The sequence below is a fragment of the Mugil cephalus genome, chromosome 4 (assembly GCF_022458985.1).
Source record: "Mugil cephalus isolate CIBA_MC_2020 chromosome 4, CIBA_Mcephalus_1.1, whole genome shotgun sequence".
NCBI classification, from domain to species: Eukaryota; Metazoa; Chordata; class Actinopteri; order Mugiliformes; family Mugilidae; genus Mugil; species Mugil cephalus.
Window position 1 is genome coordinate 22,421,184 of NC_061773.1, and position 16,781 is coordinate 22,437,964.

Sequence of the window (16,781 nt, forward strand, 5' to 3'; positions counted from 1 at the left end):
CCTCGTTAGTGGACACTTTAGTCGGCCATCTAGTGGTAGCAATGGTAAGTAGGGACCCCCTACACTACTAGTTCTATTTACAAATACATTATTATTATCATTATACATCCAGTGTTAAGTTATGAAAGCTTAAGTTTTCTGTCCTACTAATTAAAAATGCATATCAAACAAAAGCTTGGATCTCGCGAGGTTAAATGCAAATGAGGAGCAAGCGGCCACGCCCCTTTTTGGACGGGTAATGTGAGTACAATGGATAAATCAGCAAAATGAGACAGGAAGATCAATCCGACTGGTTATGAAAACGTGCACGCTCACCTTCTGACATTGAGATTGTGATTGATAGAGAAAGGAAATAAATGAGGAGATGAGGAGGTCTCTTCTCATAACTGGTGGGTCATCAGCCACACACACTGGAGATGCAATTATGTTAAACACCTATATGAAAAAGTGTTTTTTTTGCATAATATGTCCCCTTAATCAGCGCACGAAATAATCCATCCCCAGGGAGACATGAATGTCTGCGCTGGATCTCTCAGCTGCTTATCAAATTGCCCCCGGGTTCAGTTCAGTTTGATCTCTCAGTGTCACCAAGAACACATTCAGTTTTCAGATGATATTACTGGAGCGAAGGTCAACTTGTAACCCGCTCCCTTCGTTGTGGACTAGGATCACCTCGGCTTCCTCATCCAATTGGCCTTCATCACCTTTGCTAGCTTTCATGCACGTGCCATACACATTTTTCACCCTGTCCTGGTCCACTTTTTCTGCTTAAACAGACTCAAATTGGGAAAAAAAGAGAAGCGCACAGAAACATGAATCCTGTTACTTGTGTTTGGGAAGGTGAAATGGCTCTATTCATGTGTTAGCTACCGTGGAATTGTGGATTGGACACACTCCTGCGGGGCTGAGATGTTTATTGACTCAGAACACAGACAGAAAGATGAAACTAGGACGACTACTTTTAACAAGAGACAGGTGGAATGTACTGTACTGTTTAAAAATACACTGTCACCCCGGTGTTTCCGTTCAGTTATGAGGCGAAAATGCATTGTTACATTAAAAGAAAACGAATGAAGAGCATAAAGAAGCCGTAGTTCAACGCTGTGTTTGTGTGTTTAGAATTTGCAAACAATGAATGGGTTTTCTTTCGTGCCGTTTCTGGCTGCGATTTACAAATTACAGTCATTTCACTACTTCATAAGTCTGCTTAATCAGCCGTCTCCCACGAGCTTTCCATCCTTCTGTGGCTGAATATCACCACGGAGACTCATTACCTTGTTAAACTGCACTAAAGCAGAAAATGTGGATCTCCGTTGATAGGATTTCTGAGTCAGAGAGCATGTTGACCTTGACATAGTAACACACAGTGACATTAATTAATTTTTTACATGCCCTGCTCACAGTGTGAGTGGGCTGCGCGTTTGCGAGAAGGCCGGACCAGAGATATCAGAAAGTATCCATTTAACAAATGTTTCTCTGGGGTGACTCACCTAAAAATACACAGAGGTACAGAGGTAGCAGCACCGCTCATCTCTGGGGGAAAAAAAACAACGTTTCAGTTTTGCTTTTCGTGCATCTGAAACAAAAAAACGGTGGAAAAACAGTTTGCCACCTTAAACACGGCACTGAATAGGATTAAATAGGAATAGGAAAAAAAAGTTCCTTTTTCTTCGGAAGATTATTTTCAGTGTGCGACACCGTGAGAGCACTTTAACAATACAACGTGTTTCCACGCGTCATCCTCACCGTCTGCACACATAAGAGGCTTTTTAATATCTCCGGATGAAGCGCTGTATACTGGTAGTGTACAGAGCGACTGTACAGGAGTGGAAGTGTGACGAGACAAAAGGAGCGATTCGAGGAAAATCCCACAGTCCCCTCCTTTCGGTTAGCAGACAGCTACGAGAGAGTAATGCATCAATCACCGTCCAGTGCAGCCCTGCTCCCCTCCCTACATTCTCATTCAGAGTGAGATCACTTTTGGCCATGCTGCTTCAGTAATGTGGCTGCATCCTCTCTGCTCTTCTTTTGTGAGGCTACAGTGAACATTTGTTTGATTAATTCGTTATCAAGAAACCGCGCACCCCTTGCGCGTAGCTGCCGCACAAAAGCCGGTGTCAAACGCAACCTCCAGATCCAATTCTATCACTTCCAGCGTGGCCTATTGTGAGTGTGATGTCTGCTACAACCTCTCATCCTCCTCCTCAGGGAGACTCCCCATCAGGGGTGTTACGGGATGGATTGAGAGGAGACCTGTGATTGGAGCCTCCTGTTATCTCCTTAGCACAGCAGCACAGCTGGCAGCTCCCCTGTTTCTGCATAAAAGTGCAAATATGTGTGGGTCAGCGGCAGCGTCTGTTCGAGCGCTCGCATGTATGAATGTCAAGAGCTATATTTGTATGCGCATTCACATCTCTCCGCGTGTGAGCGCGATACAGGAAGCGTGGATGTAAATATTAGAGGGAAACGACAAAGACTTTGTCCTGCGTGTGTGCAGGCGTGTGCGCGGTAACGGGGGGACGGTGGCTCGACAATGAATACGTGGCAGCGTGTGCGAAGTGGCCGTGTTTGTGAATATAATCTGCGGAATCTGGTGGATATTTCAGTGACCTCTAACTGGTGAAAGGGCCAGATTCACATGTCTGTGGTGCATACTTAAAAAAAAGTCCAAGGCTGTATATTTCCAGCCAAATATAATATGACAAAAATGCAAACTATATCCCATTAAGTTTTTTTTTTAAAATAACTATTTAGATATGAGTGTCTGGATGAGACAATTTGTTGCACTGGAATAGAGAAAAATATTGACTTGCAATACGCTTTACATCATGGGGGGGGGGACGACACAAACTGAAGAAATCAGCCAAAACCCTCTAGAAAACTGTCTGGAAGGTTTATTATGCTAACAGCTGTCCTCTACAATATCCACCGTCCATATTTGATTACATTCCTTGAGATTTTGCACAGCTCAACATAAGTGAAAAAGCTCAGATGAACGCAGCATATTGCTCCCTGCCCAGCATTAAAACAGGAAACAAAGTCAGCCGGTAACAGGAACGACGTTGTAAAACCTTGTCAACACTTGGATTTCCCTCAACGACGCTGGAGAGTGTGAATGTTCTCCAGCTGAGCTGTAGCTCAAATCCAAACGATGCTGATGTTGCTCTGTTTGTGCTGGCGGTCTGAACAGGAAATATGTGCTCACACATGTGCTATCAGAGGGCGATAATGAATCCCGATGTGTTTACACTGCAGTAAACTGCGCCCCCACCCCACCCCCCGACTGGCCAAACAATATCGGTCGGTTTAAAAATTCAGCTACTGAAGTGATGGATATGGGACGTGTCTGCAGTGCGCTTGTTATGTGGTTACGCTGGTGAAAACACGATGAGGAAAAAAAGTTCTGCAAACGCATCTCTGGAAGTTGAAGTGTGTCATGTTAGCTGGGAGTAACACTGACCGACTGCGCTGCCTCAGAAAGTGCATCAAAGTGCGACACCACTTTTCCAGGTCTACAGAAAGCCAGTGTTGCCCGCGTCATCTGTTATTGATAGTGCCCTAAGCCTTCCTTGTGCTTGGGGCGGCAAATTAAACCCAGAAGTGGCACGTCTATATGTTAATACAGACGGAAAGCCGGGGCCGCGTTTGAAAGGTGAATTTCTCCGGCTTCTCCTGCGGTGAGTCATCCTTTGATGTCCCGTCAGTGTGTTTGCAGAGAATAGTAATTACCCACTAATCAATGATGTCAGTGGTGAATCCCGTCTCTTGCGCTCAGTGCGGTGAAGTGAAGCTAAAGGTTAGCTCCGGTTTTTAAAGCGACGTGTCAGGGCGTGCGAGAGTGTTTGTGTGCTCAATTATAACTTTTAGCCCTTTCAATTAATTTAAAAGCAACATTAGTAGCCGAGTGCTTAGGTCAGCCGAAGGACTTACATTGGCAGCTCATTTCTCAGAAGCCTCGATCTGAGTAGTGGGAGGTTTCCTGGAAGAGATACAAGGAAAACTGTGTCAGCGCTTCTGTGTGTTATGAACCCATGCAGCCACGACATGCTTTTCTTGTCAACCCGACAAGTAAACCTGAGCTATTTTTCCTACAGACACACAAGCACCCACACGCGGAAACACACCAACACACACACACACACAGGGCTAAGGATAAGGCTTTGCCATGCAGCATTGCAAATTGGGATAAAATAATCTGATTGAGGACCAGAGCCTGAGGGCGACTTGCACGCGAGCTCGGAGCCGTAGAGAAGTGGAAAGCAGCTCCACCTTGTTGTCTACTTTATTCTTGTGTGCCCTAGTTTCCTCTCTCTTCCTCCTCTCCCACACCTCCCGGTACGAAGGCGCAGACTCGCTTTAGCACATTTCAATCACGACAGTCTCCCACTCATCCATATTCCGGTTGCTTTTATAACACCTGCAGTCTTAGCAAAGCCACAGGCGTCCAGTGTTGGATCAGGGTTGAAACAGACTATACGCACAGGAGTCAAATCGCTGTTTGACACGAGATCATGTGAGCACTGCAGACAGTGTTTTTTCTCTTTCATTGAATATATTAAGCGTAGGACAGAAGCAGCTGAAGCTTCTCGCCGCAGACTACAAAAGGCTCATACTTGACAACTGCCAGCTAAAATCAGTGGGAGAACAACTCTCTGCGGTCAAGCATCAAACTGCATTGTAGGACTCTTATTTAGCATTACGGGTTCATCTCATCCTCAAGAATTCAGTAAGAACATTCCTTTGTTCGTCGGCCCCACAAGCGTTAAAATATAGAAAGGTACAACCTTGACGTAGACATTCCAACTCCGCAGTGTTCAGTGTGCTACGCCACATTACACTTATATTTTGAGCTAGAAACATTTGATTGTGACAGGTACAAAAAGACAACAGATGGCAGGTAAACAATTATTCAATGTAAATTGAGTTGCCAGCTCCTGCCTTTCATGTATACAGCACAGAAAAACATCCACAAGGGTTTCTCGGATTCCACACACATATCTTCATGAGTTCATTTTGAACAAAAGCGACGTTTGGAAGAAGAGACGTCTTCCAGATTGACTCAAATTCATTTTAAAAAAAAAGGTTTCAGAATATTACGCATCTCACCAAGCCAATTTAAGGAAATAAATAAAATAAAATATCTTCAGACATTTAAGAATCACAGAAATCTTAGACGGCACGTTGGTGTGAAGCCGAGAGTGCTTTTATTTCGAGCAGCTAAGGTGAAGGGAGACCAAAGGAAGAAAATAAGAGCCAATTGTGAGGAATCTGAAATTAAAGCGAGAGATGGTAGCGGCTTGGAAATTTGAAAGGGTCCCTCTGTCTGAGTTTAATAAGACGACACTTTAAGTGCCAACCGTGCAGCGGAGTTCCCTGAGATCTACGCGACCATTGTAAAAAATTGCGAAAAAACACAGCCGTGTTTAGCTTTGATTTTTGGGACAGAATCAACAAACACAAAACTCAAAAGCACTGTGACCTTTTGCCATAAAATGTCAAGAAAAATTGCAAAGACACACAGACACACACCTCTTAGCAGAGTTAAAGGTCACCTCCTATCGGCTTCAAAGTGTTATTCAAAAGAATCTAAATGACAAGAACAAAAACACAGTCCAGCGGAGCCAGTGACAACAACCATTATTAACACAGGTCACAATAAACTGACGTATATTAAGTCCATATTAACATATTGGCAATTTTTAATAAGTAAGACAGTCAATGACAAACACACTGAAAGTCTCTTGTTGTCCCTCCACTTTCCATTCATAGCTAAAGCTATTTCAGGAAACCACTGGGATTCTTTTCACTTCAGGTCCTCACACATTTTAAAGCTCATTCATAAAGCACGGACAAACTTGAATAGAAGACAAATGAAGGGCACTTCACGGGGTTCTGGTTATTGAATTGTGAACAGGATTCATGCCAAACCACTCTTGCCTCGCTTCATTGAACGCCGCAAATTTGAAGGATTAATGTCAAACTGCACTTCACGGCTCCGGGTTTGTTGGGGCAGAGTAAAATAAATTAGAAATGAGATTGGGAAACAGATTGAGGCATCAGGCTGGAGGGATCTGCTGATTGGGCTCTTCATTTACGGAATGCATTATAAATGTCTGCTCGCTGGTTGGGGGAAAATCTCTCACGCCGACATAGGACTCCATGTATGCATGCGTTGGGGGGTCCCGATGGAAACTGGCCTCATTTGAGAAATGATTGCATGAGATAAGAGGTTTGAGATTTGGCAGCTGAATTAAGCCTGTTGATGTTTGAGGATTACACCAAGCAAAATGCAGTTTGCACTTGAGAAAACACAGGAACACACGCAGAGGCGCATAATATTGGCCTATCAAAAGCCCTTGAGGGGTAGTATGATTTTCCCAGTGACGCTTTGATATTAAGCTGAAGCGGGATTTCTCATTCACATAGAAGCAACCTGTTGATTTGTTTTGCTACGGCGAGGATTCAAGGTGAGCCGATGCAAGCGTTTTATTTTCTGTGTTGGAAAACCAAAGGGGCAGGCAAATAGCAGTGCACGCAGCGAAGACCACACAAAGCTCCAACTCTAGCCTTGAACAAAAAAAATGATCAATACGTTTTTTTTTTTCAGTCGAGCAGACTAGACACTGCTGCACGCCAAGCAATGCCTGGCGCAGGTGGGTGCAGTGAGGAAGACAGGCTATTACTAGTTAGGCGGAGCATGAGCAAACTTCGATAATGACCAGTCGCATCTTCCCTCGCCACCTTTGAGATCAGCAACAGGTGAAGTAGAAAGATATGGAGCATATATAAATTAAAAAAATGACGCAATAGTGCAAATATTAATATAAAACACCACAATTATGCTGTCACATAATTTTCTTATTGCCTTTTACGTTGTGTGCAATGACAATATCCAGTGCTTTACCTGTTAGCATGCACTGCCCAACATCTTTAAGCCTGGTTAGGTCAAGTCAGGCCACATATTTCATCCCTTACTTCAACAATAAATACATTTAGAATGAAAAGTAATTGCAGTTGTTGTAACAAAGTGAGGAAACGTAGCAGCGTCTCATTTCAAAGGTCAAATACGTAGACATTTCGTAATAACAATAAAAAAAAAAGTACACGTGTATTTAATAATGCATTCAGAGAAAGATATTCTGTCTGAGTCACCTCTTATAATCCACTCAAGGTGTGTGTTTATCTGCAGAGACTCTGCCCCCTCGCTTATATTCTCTGCCCTCTGTGTACATAAAGCAATGTTATTTTCTTCTAATGTTGCTGCATTCCTGGACTGCAGCCTTTAGACAGTCGGTGTGTAGCCTGTGGCCATTATTAAAGAGCAGAGTGTGAGAGGCGCTGTATAAAAAAAAATAAATAAACGTGGCGAGTAGTGACCACGTTACATCACTTGCTATGTCTGTCTCCTCTGCTGTCTGTGTCATAGACGTACAGAGAGCTGCAAGTGTGTGTATCAGTTAGACCAAGGGCGGGACTCAGCTAGACAAACAAAGAGCAGAGAAGCTACAGGATGAAACACGCACTCTATGGTCAAACAAAGTCCAGCAACACAACACCTTCCTGAAGGGCTGTTGACCTCCAAAAGTGTTATGTTGCAATTTAATTTATAGTTGGGATTCCCTTCCAAGCTGTAGATATGGCGTAACCGAGGCGTATCTATGATCCCTGTGCCGCAAATCCAACTCTGCTTTTGCGCTGATGCGCAACAAAACACATGAAACTGGCCCAACAGGCATTTCCTTGGTGACATGTCTCAGTGGACCATGTTCAGCCTCCTCCAGAACCATCAACCATCTACTCACAGGTCTTCTCTGTTTTCTGTGATGCATTGATTTCAATAAACTCCTGAGTCACGTTCATTAGCTTCGCCATGCGCCGCTCAGTTCCACTCAACACTCTGTTAAGTTAAGAGTGAAACTCGACACAGCTGATGTTTACAATGTTTGAACAAACCCTCCTAGGCCCCCATCCCCCCACCATTCCCTTAGACACTTAAAACAGTGGCACACACCAAATTTCTGCATGCACCATCCACGGCAACAGCCATTTCTTGTCTGTAATTATTCCAGTCATTGCATCACTGTAAATTTCAATTGTATCTATTGATTTTTCGTCTTTCTTCCTAAGTTAATTTTTATTTAATGCTACGTGACACTGATATACGAGGTAAAATTCCTTTGTACATTGTACATTTGTTCAATAAAGAGATTCTGATTCTGAGTTTTAGAGTGTAGCTGCTTTAAAACCAGATTCATAAATAGTTTTTCCTTTTTTTAAACGCCGCTCCCTCTCTTCATTCACTCTCTAGCAAGCATGACCACCGCTTCTTTCTCACTCTCCCTCATCAAGTTTGAATTGTGTGTTTACAAACAGCAACTAACAAATCCTACCAATTAAATCCCCAAACGCTTTAATATGTGAAACTTTTACAGTGATTTGACAACATGTTTATTTACCTTTACTAAAGCCATTAATTGTTACTTACTTGTTCCCAGGATTAAAACCACATTTGCTGATGCAATTTGTCCACCCACTAATATGGAACTCCATTAATTCAGAGAAGCAATTACGTCGCATCCAACCATAATTGGGAAAACGCACTTTGCCAAACTTTCTTCTATAGACACGTAATTTCGAGGAGACTAGACAGAATATAAACCTGTGAGGCTCTGAATCGATTCAGAGGCAATTTGCTCTGAGCTTGGCCTCGTGGAGCAGGAACAATTTTTAGGGATCACTGCTGAACACATGGGCGCACATTCACGTATCCAACAGCTACAGCCTCCAATACCCTGAAACAGTATTATGAGTGGTAAGAAATGATAACTCTGATGATCCTTTTTGATGTGTTTCAAATCAAATTTTGGGTTTTAATAAGAATGGCTGCACAGTTTCAATGCTGCTCACCCCGACAACAGCTCCAGATGACTTTACTGTTCGACTGCGATGTGAAAACAATTTACCTTCAAATTCAGGTGCCGTGTCAGTATATTTAAATAATTAATGAAGTTGCCGCTGTGCCTTCCTTGCAAATTATGCATAGCCTCTCTCTCAAATCGGAGACTGCAGTTAAAGCATCTTCCTGTTGCTGCACAATGATTACAGGTGTTGATATTAATTAATCAATGAATTCATCACATTAATTGGAAGTAAAACATGCTACACGTATTTTTAAACACCTCGCTCATGAGACACAACATCAGCAGAGTCTTTTGAAACTACTGCATTACTGTAATCTGGAACCAAGTTCAATCCTGCCTGATTATTCTAAGGCAAAGATCTGCTGGACCAAGAAAATGGTTCGGGTGGACTTTATGCTGTGATGGGCAGAAGAATAACAGCAATGTTGTCTTTCATGTCACCTACAGCAGAGTAGAACCAAAAGTTACACATCAAGTTTAATAGTTTACCCTGTAACAGTAATGAGCCCGTTCCATAGAGAATAAAACATGGAAGTCACCTTCTCCAAATCAAACAATCATCAGTCATCAGTCCTCAACTGTGAAATCCACTCACAAGAGGCTTTGTAAAGCAAACCCTGATGACGCAATCGCTCCTACTGTCCACCCAGTTTCATAAGTGTTGTAGAAACGAGCTCAAGTTCAAGAAGAAAATCTGGTGAAAAGGCAAACAGATGTGAGAGTTCTTTAGGCAGCTGTTGGGCCATTTCCTCGAGACGACGAACGCCTCATACTTGTGCAGTTTGCTGTATTCAGGGAGCAGATGGGAGGCAACCTAAGTGTGACTGAAAAGAAGTGCTACAAGAGAGGCAGCGTGACAGAAAGAGTCATGCTCATTCCCAAAGTCTCTGTACGCTATAACCGTGCTAACAACTCAGCAGCCGTAATACAAAAAGTGTTTAGTGAAGGCAACCAGATTTGTAGAGGTTTGAAAAGAAACTTCACTGCTCATCTGAGAAGCTTCTTTAGTTCTAAGAGGCTGGTGGGAATTTGAGGTTTAAACAGGAAAACTCTGTGGGTAAAACCCAGAAGTTTCAACCCCACTCGCACAACCCAGTTTCTGGGTCCTACAGAAACAAGTCCAGCAAGTTTCTGATGGATTTTACAGAGTTTCCTATTTAAAACTTTTCCCACCAGTATCTCAGAACTGAAGAAGCTACTTGGATGAGCGACTTCTCAAAACTCCACAAGTCCAGGTGCCCTTTTTTAAAACTCCTCTTGGATCACCGTGACCTGGATGAAGGAGGACCTTCTCAGACAACTCAGTAGCTGGCAGCAGATCTGACAACTGGATTAATTGTGGTCACTGCAATATTGAAATATGAGAGTGTTTATGTGAGAGAAGAGACGAGCTCCACTAGCATCACTTTCATTTATTGGTGTTAATTTCAGAGTAACCCCTTTGATCTCGAAAGACATTTGAGTGATATTAGCTTGCAGGCAGTCTGCAGATGCAGCTTCAAAAGAGCTTTCTTCTGACATTTGGTGTTTATCATTATGTAACTTTTCGTGTGAATTTTCTTAAGTTTGAAGAGACACATTTTCCTACAACTGACTCTCAGCAACATTATGCCCATGTATATATAATTGAATGTCTTTGATTGGTATTAATTTTCAATATATCTTTAACAGACATGTTATCTTATTTATTATGTCTATGCATTTGTATTAGTTTTAATTCATGTCCAATACACATATTCTAGGTTTTGTTTTTTTTTTTGTTTTTTTGGTTGGTGTTGTACCAGACTGTAGTTAGATAGCTATGCCTGGTACAGTTACTGTTTTTCTTGTACCTTGCATCTCATCTCATCTCATCTCATCTCATCTCATCTCATCTCATCTCATCTCAGCATCTCAACTTGATCTGATCTGATCTCACTTCAGCTCACTTCTCATCTCAATTCATCTCATCTTGTCTCAATTTATCTTCCCCAAAATAGTATTTCGTTGAACAAGCTGCTGTATGTTCAAATAGTAGAACATACTTCTACACTCTTTGTCTTTTTTATTGGTGATTAACTGCGCATATTGATGTTTTGTTTTTTTAGATTATTTTTTAGATTATCACACGCAATTCACAGCATAACCAATCAATAGTGGCATACTGGCTACTCTCGTTGGCTAGGCTAGTTAGCATGGTGTATTCTTGTTGGTTGCTAGCTGGTAGCTGACTGCTAGCCTGGTCGGTTTTCAGTTGGACTGAGTTTCTAAATGTGTTTTGCCTCGGATCTTGGCACAAGGGAATGTAACATCTTATTCTGTGTAAAAATGAATGTATTGTACTGACTGCAGAGTTGAAAGTTCAGTATGTACTAACACATACAAGGACATAAGAAGTGAAGTCCAAAAATGTGCTTATACTTTTGGTATAAATTAACTGGCTGGCAAATTGTGTTCTGCTCCATTCCATCTAGAGCATATACTGTTGAGTCACAAAACCTGTGTTTTGTGAGGAAATATTTTTAATTACATAATGTCACTGGGTGTAGCACTGACGTGCTCAACAACAAAGCTGGAACTTCGAAGGGTGTTAAGTGGCACTCATATTTGAGGTCTTCATTTTTGAAACCTTCATGGTGACAAAATAAAATCAGGCCGTTACACTGGAAAAATGAAAGCGCGCATTATTTGTGAAAGAATAGTTTTTCATACTTGGGTGAAATTAAAGCATTCTTCAACACAAAAATACATTTCTGTGGCTTCGGGGCTTTTATCAGCTCCCCGTTCTCAATGGAAGAACAGAGGTACCCTGCTCTCCTGCATGTCAGAATGTGTTTGAGGACTGCCGTCTGTTTTCATAATGGTCCTTTGAACTTTTTTTTCCCGTGCCCTCAGCGAGGGAATGGAGTACAGAGAGAAAGTGGTGGAAAAAGAGCAAGCTCGGTCTCTCATGGCTCAGAGTCATACAAAAGAGTAAGATGAAAACGGCGCTCTTTCAGCGGGAGCCAAGTTTCTTCTCCTGCCCATCCATTGAACTTTAATTAGTTTGCAATTTTCTTCCAAAAGTTCCAAATCAAACCAACAGCCGACGCAGTGTTAGTAGGAAACACACCAGTAGATAATGTGATTTTGGCATCAATATTTACTTTTCAGCATCATCAACAAAAATGTAACTGGACCAATGACCATTGATCTCCAGTCAAAGTGGATTATTTTGCTTTCTTTTGTAATTTACAATTTATTACATTTTTGAAAACTCAACGCAAGGCAGCACCAACCGAAAAGTAATAACTGAAGATCCAATTTATGTTTTGAACTAGTGGAGTTGATCCTAGCTAACTGGTGTAGTGCTAAGCTCCTAGCACAGACAGGGCCCTCAGTAATTCCCACGTGGCTCGCTATGTTCAGATGAAAAACTATTCAAAGGTTCTCCTTGATAAACCAGTATATACTGCTCTCTCAGCTTCACACTAAAAGCTTACCACTGGCAGAGATCTTTTTTTTTTTTTTTTTGGTGTAGAAGATATTGGAAATTCAATGCGTTTCTCTCAAAGTTATTTGAGCTTCTTAAGTGGGCCCGGGCAACAACTTTCCGTGGAACGTGGTCTTTTCATGGCATGGCCCTGCATAGTTAGCCCCGTCATAATGAAAAAAACCCTGCTTTACTATAGTGAGGTACATACAATTATACCTATTAATTTAATGCAAGGTAATCCTTGTTTTAATAACATCTGTACAACACAGACGACGGCATGATCTATTATTTACACAGTCAAACATTTATGAAATTTGTTTTGCCCCTGTCATTTTAATGAAGAAACTTAGACGTCAAACAACCTCTGAAGGGAACCGGTTGGTGGCAGAGAAGTTTGTTCCTATTAATTTGCTTTAATTAAAAGGTAGCAGTCAATTAGCTGTCCAAACCAATTAGAGAGACCACTTAATTAGAATAAATCAGTCTTGAAACATCAGTCCCTGCTCACATGTACTCTGCTAAGGCTCGGCTAAGCTGATCTTAGTCGATTAATATATTTATACCCCTTTTCAATACACTTTAATATCTTTTTTAGACAATAGAGAAAAGGATAAATCATAATCTAGCCTTGAAAGGGATAAACTACTAACTTTGTTTGGTCAACATACTCTGCAAACGCAGTATCCTAATCCACCCTGCACAACTGGAGTGCCAGGACTGTGAATAGCTGTCTTTGAGTTGCACATTAAAACATCCTCTGTGTTGTATTCCAAGTCTGAACATCAAATACAGCATAAATCTTGCAGCAATGCTGCCCTCAGCTGTATCTGCTATAAGCCATAAAATCCTTATATGTTTCGGCTGCGAACAGTCAAGTGGCAGACGGTATAAACGGAGGCCGCTGGTAAAAATGCAGGCCGACTGTGAAAGCCACACGCCAGCTCCGCAGGACCTGGCCCAAGAGAGAGTCGCACTTGTCTTCAGCTAACAGACACATGCACACGATAAGCACGTTGCACTTGTGCACGGAACACACCAAAACATACACGTAGAGTCAATACCAGGAGACATGCATCCATGGCACCTGCACATTAAGAACTATTCCTTTGATTCACACCGACACATGCACAGTGGACGAAGGAGCAGAAACCCAAGGTAGACAACACTGATCTCTTGTCGGCTGCAGCTATTGCACGGGGTTGAATGGTCGAAGAGAGAGACAAAAGAGCCTCATATACGCGCATGCAGGCAAACATGGAGGACCAGTGTATTGGGCTGTGTGAAGCGGCAAATTGATCATTTATGCCTTGCTTGTTTTTATGTGTTTGGAAGTAGCAATAAAAGTCCTTTGCTTCAAGTGTCTACGTTTGTGTGTGAGTGTGGTGTGTGTGTATGAGTGTGTATGCAGAAATGTTTAATCGAGGATTACTTAGCTGGTGCAAATGTTTAATGAAGCTATCATCCACTCTACTATTGATTTATTATATAAGCCTACAAACAGTACTCACTACAAGCTGGGTGTGGCTGAATGGGCCACAGGCCATCTGTCCAGGTGAAAGCCCATGCTGGAGAGGCCTGCCAAGAAATCTACATCTGGCACTGGCTTTTTCTGCCAGAGTCACTGCAGGACGCTGAGTATCTACACGTATGTACATGTAAGCTGGGGAATAAATATCTATTTTCAATGAAAGACATTGGCCAGTGTTACGCTTGTAAACAGTATTACAGTAAAATAATATAACGCCAATACTTGCATTAAAATTATGTGCCTCTGGGTGATAACTGTTGCAGATTTTTTTTTTTTTTTGCAGAAAATGGACTAATACATGTTCCCCAACTTACATGTACATATTTGTAGATATTCAGACTCCTGCAATGTTTCTGGCGGTAAAGCCGGGACCAGTTGTAGATCCTTGGCAGGCCTCTCCTACATGGGTTTTTACCTGGAAACCGCGCCATGTGCAATATGGCCAGTGGCCCGTTTACCACACCTCAGCTGTCCTAAGGATAATATATTAAACCAGTAACAGCCTGGATGATATCCTCAGAAAAAATTCAGAGCACATTCAATTAATCCCCGACTGGACGTCACGATGATCTTTAGAAAGTATAACGCACCGGTCAACATATTCGGCATCAGTGGACCAACATTGATATTCACAGAAGTATTCTGTTAGCATGAGTGATACGCAGGCAGGGGCTTTAATACATACAGATATCTACTGCATTAGAGGCACATCCATATGCCTGTTCTGAGCTTATGTAACCATGTCAGTGACTACAGCAGTGCAACAACAAGGTATCAGCTGCCAGCTATGCTCTATAAACAACCAAGAAGAACTCATGTCAGTGAAGCAACCAGGGAAAATGTGGTTATTCTGCATCTAAGCAAGGTGGCCGCATGGCAACGCAGGCCTCGAGGTTAACAAGTTTGTGAATGTGTGGTCTTAGCGGTAACAATATTATTTCCCGTGCAGCGTGGGCAGTGTGCAATAAAAACGTCACCGGAGAGAGAGACACTCGGTGATTAACTTCTATTTTCAGAGATGTAACAAGGTGCGAATACAAACCCCCCGAAAACAAAGACGTGATATGACACCTAAATATTTTCAATTACGTTGGCAGGTAGCCGCCATTAAATCGGCATTACTGTTATTAAACTCTCGGCTGTCTTTAATGCAGGGCGTGCCTCGGAAGGCTCTTTCCAAACCCCAGTGGGAGACATAGATATATATGTGTAACTAAGCCACATTCAATTACAGCCTGTTGATACCCATAACATTACCAATGATGCTATTATCACCGTCTGGAATATGGCTGAAGGTACTGCCAACAACCTGGCTATGGCAGTGATTCTCAATTTAACATCCTGTTTATTGGTTTAGAGCAGCAGCTGACGGCAAGAAGTCGAAGCTCATTCCCTCCCTGCCGCAGCGATATTGTTAGACTTGGACGCGGCGTCACCAGGCTCTTTGTGAGTTACAGGCCAGCAGCTTGGAGTGCAGAGTACAAGGGGAAAGTGAGCCGGGTGAATGAAGCCTTAACTGAAACAAATGACGCAGCTCGCAGCACTTGAAAAGACGGCGCAGATTTATGAGGAGAAAGAGATGGATGGATGTCAGTGGGGAGGAGGGAATCGAATTTCACAGAGGCAAACAAGACGGATGGATGCGGAGCGAGCCGCCCTAATGCCGCGGCCAGTGGCTCGGCCGCCTGATACCTCCGAGAGGTCAGTGAGAGGAAAGTCGGCATGTCACATTTCACAGACAACAAAGAGGGAGCACCGGCGAGTAGAAAAGTAGGACAAGAACAGACTGGCCTACTGTAAAAGCCCATGGGATGTTTATAAAGATAAAGAAAGACCACTCTGACTGACAAAAGAGTGCTACATCAACTGAGCCGCAACAATGGCCCGTTAAGACAGCTAGACGGCAGGAAGGCGGCATGCGCGATTATAAGCTTTTATTAAAGCCGGTTGTTCTATTCTCGACTCACCGCAATGGATTAGTTACCTGCTGTATTACAGGTTTCAGCTTAAGCTAAGTATTATTTACCATCTTCCTTTTCACACTGGCGGCGACTTAAAGCAGCTCGCTGGTTAGCACTTCTGCCTTCGCTACTGAGGCAACTGCGGGGAGGTCGCGGTCTTAAAATATCTCAAATCAACCGCTGAATATATTCATGATCACTTCAGACACAATTCACACCGCACATGACATACCAGCATGCAATTAATTTTACACGCTCAAGGTTATTTGAGATCCCCCAAGACATAATGTGTCAGAGTTGTGCTTATTTGACCTGGAAAGGACTGCGCACACAGTGGCGAAGAACGTGCTTCAGTGTGTTCAAAAGTGACTTTTCCTCAAAGTCCATAGTTTAATAAACAATGAAATCCAATTATATGTATCTCCCCGTGCTGGCAGAGATAATGCAGATGTATAAGCAGCTTCAGCAAACCACTTTAAGTGAGGGGAAAAGGGACAGAAGGGCCCGGAGAGGAATCTAGGCTAAGTACAGAGTGGACTCAATAAGCTTTTTCTCAGAATAATAGTCTCTAAATGGTCCGCGTGTGCCCTGCAGTCCGCTTTGTGTTTTCCCTCCCCGCTAAGGATGAGCACGCGACAGACATCTGGACGGTCTTCGAGCACCAGCACACGAGCATCTGCTTCAGATCAGCATCAACGAGATTGTGTACGTACCACTTTGCAGGTGTTCCTCCAAGAATAAACAGAGATTTCGTCATGCTGGAAATTGACATAATCACTTCATCTGCGTCAGTTGTTTGCCTCGGAGGAACAGGCGAACGATCGGCGGCGGCTGCTATTACCGAGGACATCATCTGTTGACATTTCTGCCAAAGACTGATGTTGAACGATGCTGATAAATACATTTAAATGGCGGGA

At 42.7% G+C, this 16,781-nt stretch overlaps 1 protein-coding gene across 4 annotated transcripts in view; it reads right to left on the reverse strand.

Annotated features, from left to right (window-relative positions):
* The window catches only part of dlgap4b (discs, large (Drosophila) homolog-associated protein 4b), a 104,968-nt gene that overhangs the window by 35,789 nt on the left and 52,398 nt on the right, over nt 1-16,781 (reverse strand). For all 4 annotated transcript variants that reach the window (XM_047583579.1, XM_047583577.1, XM_047583578.1 and 1 more), the window contains exon 3: nt 3,931-3,979. The gene's annotated coding sequence lies outside the window, so the exon portion shown is untranslated. The remainder of the gene's footprint in view (nt 1-3,930; nt 3,980-16,781) is intronic.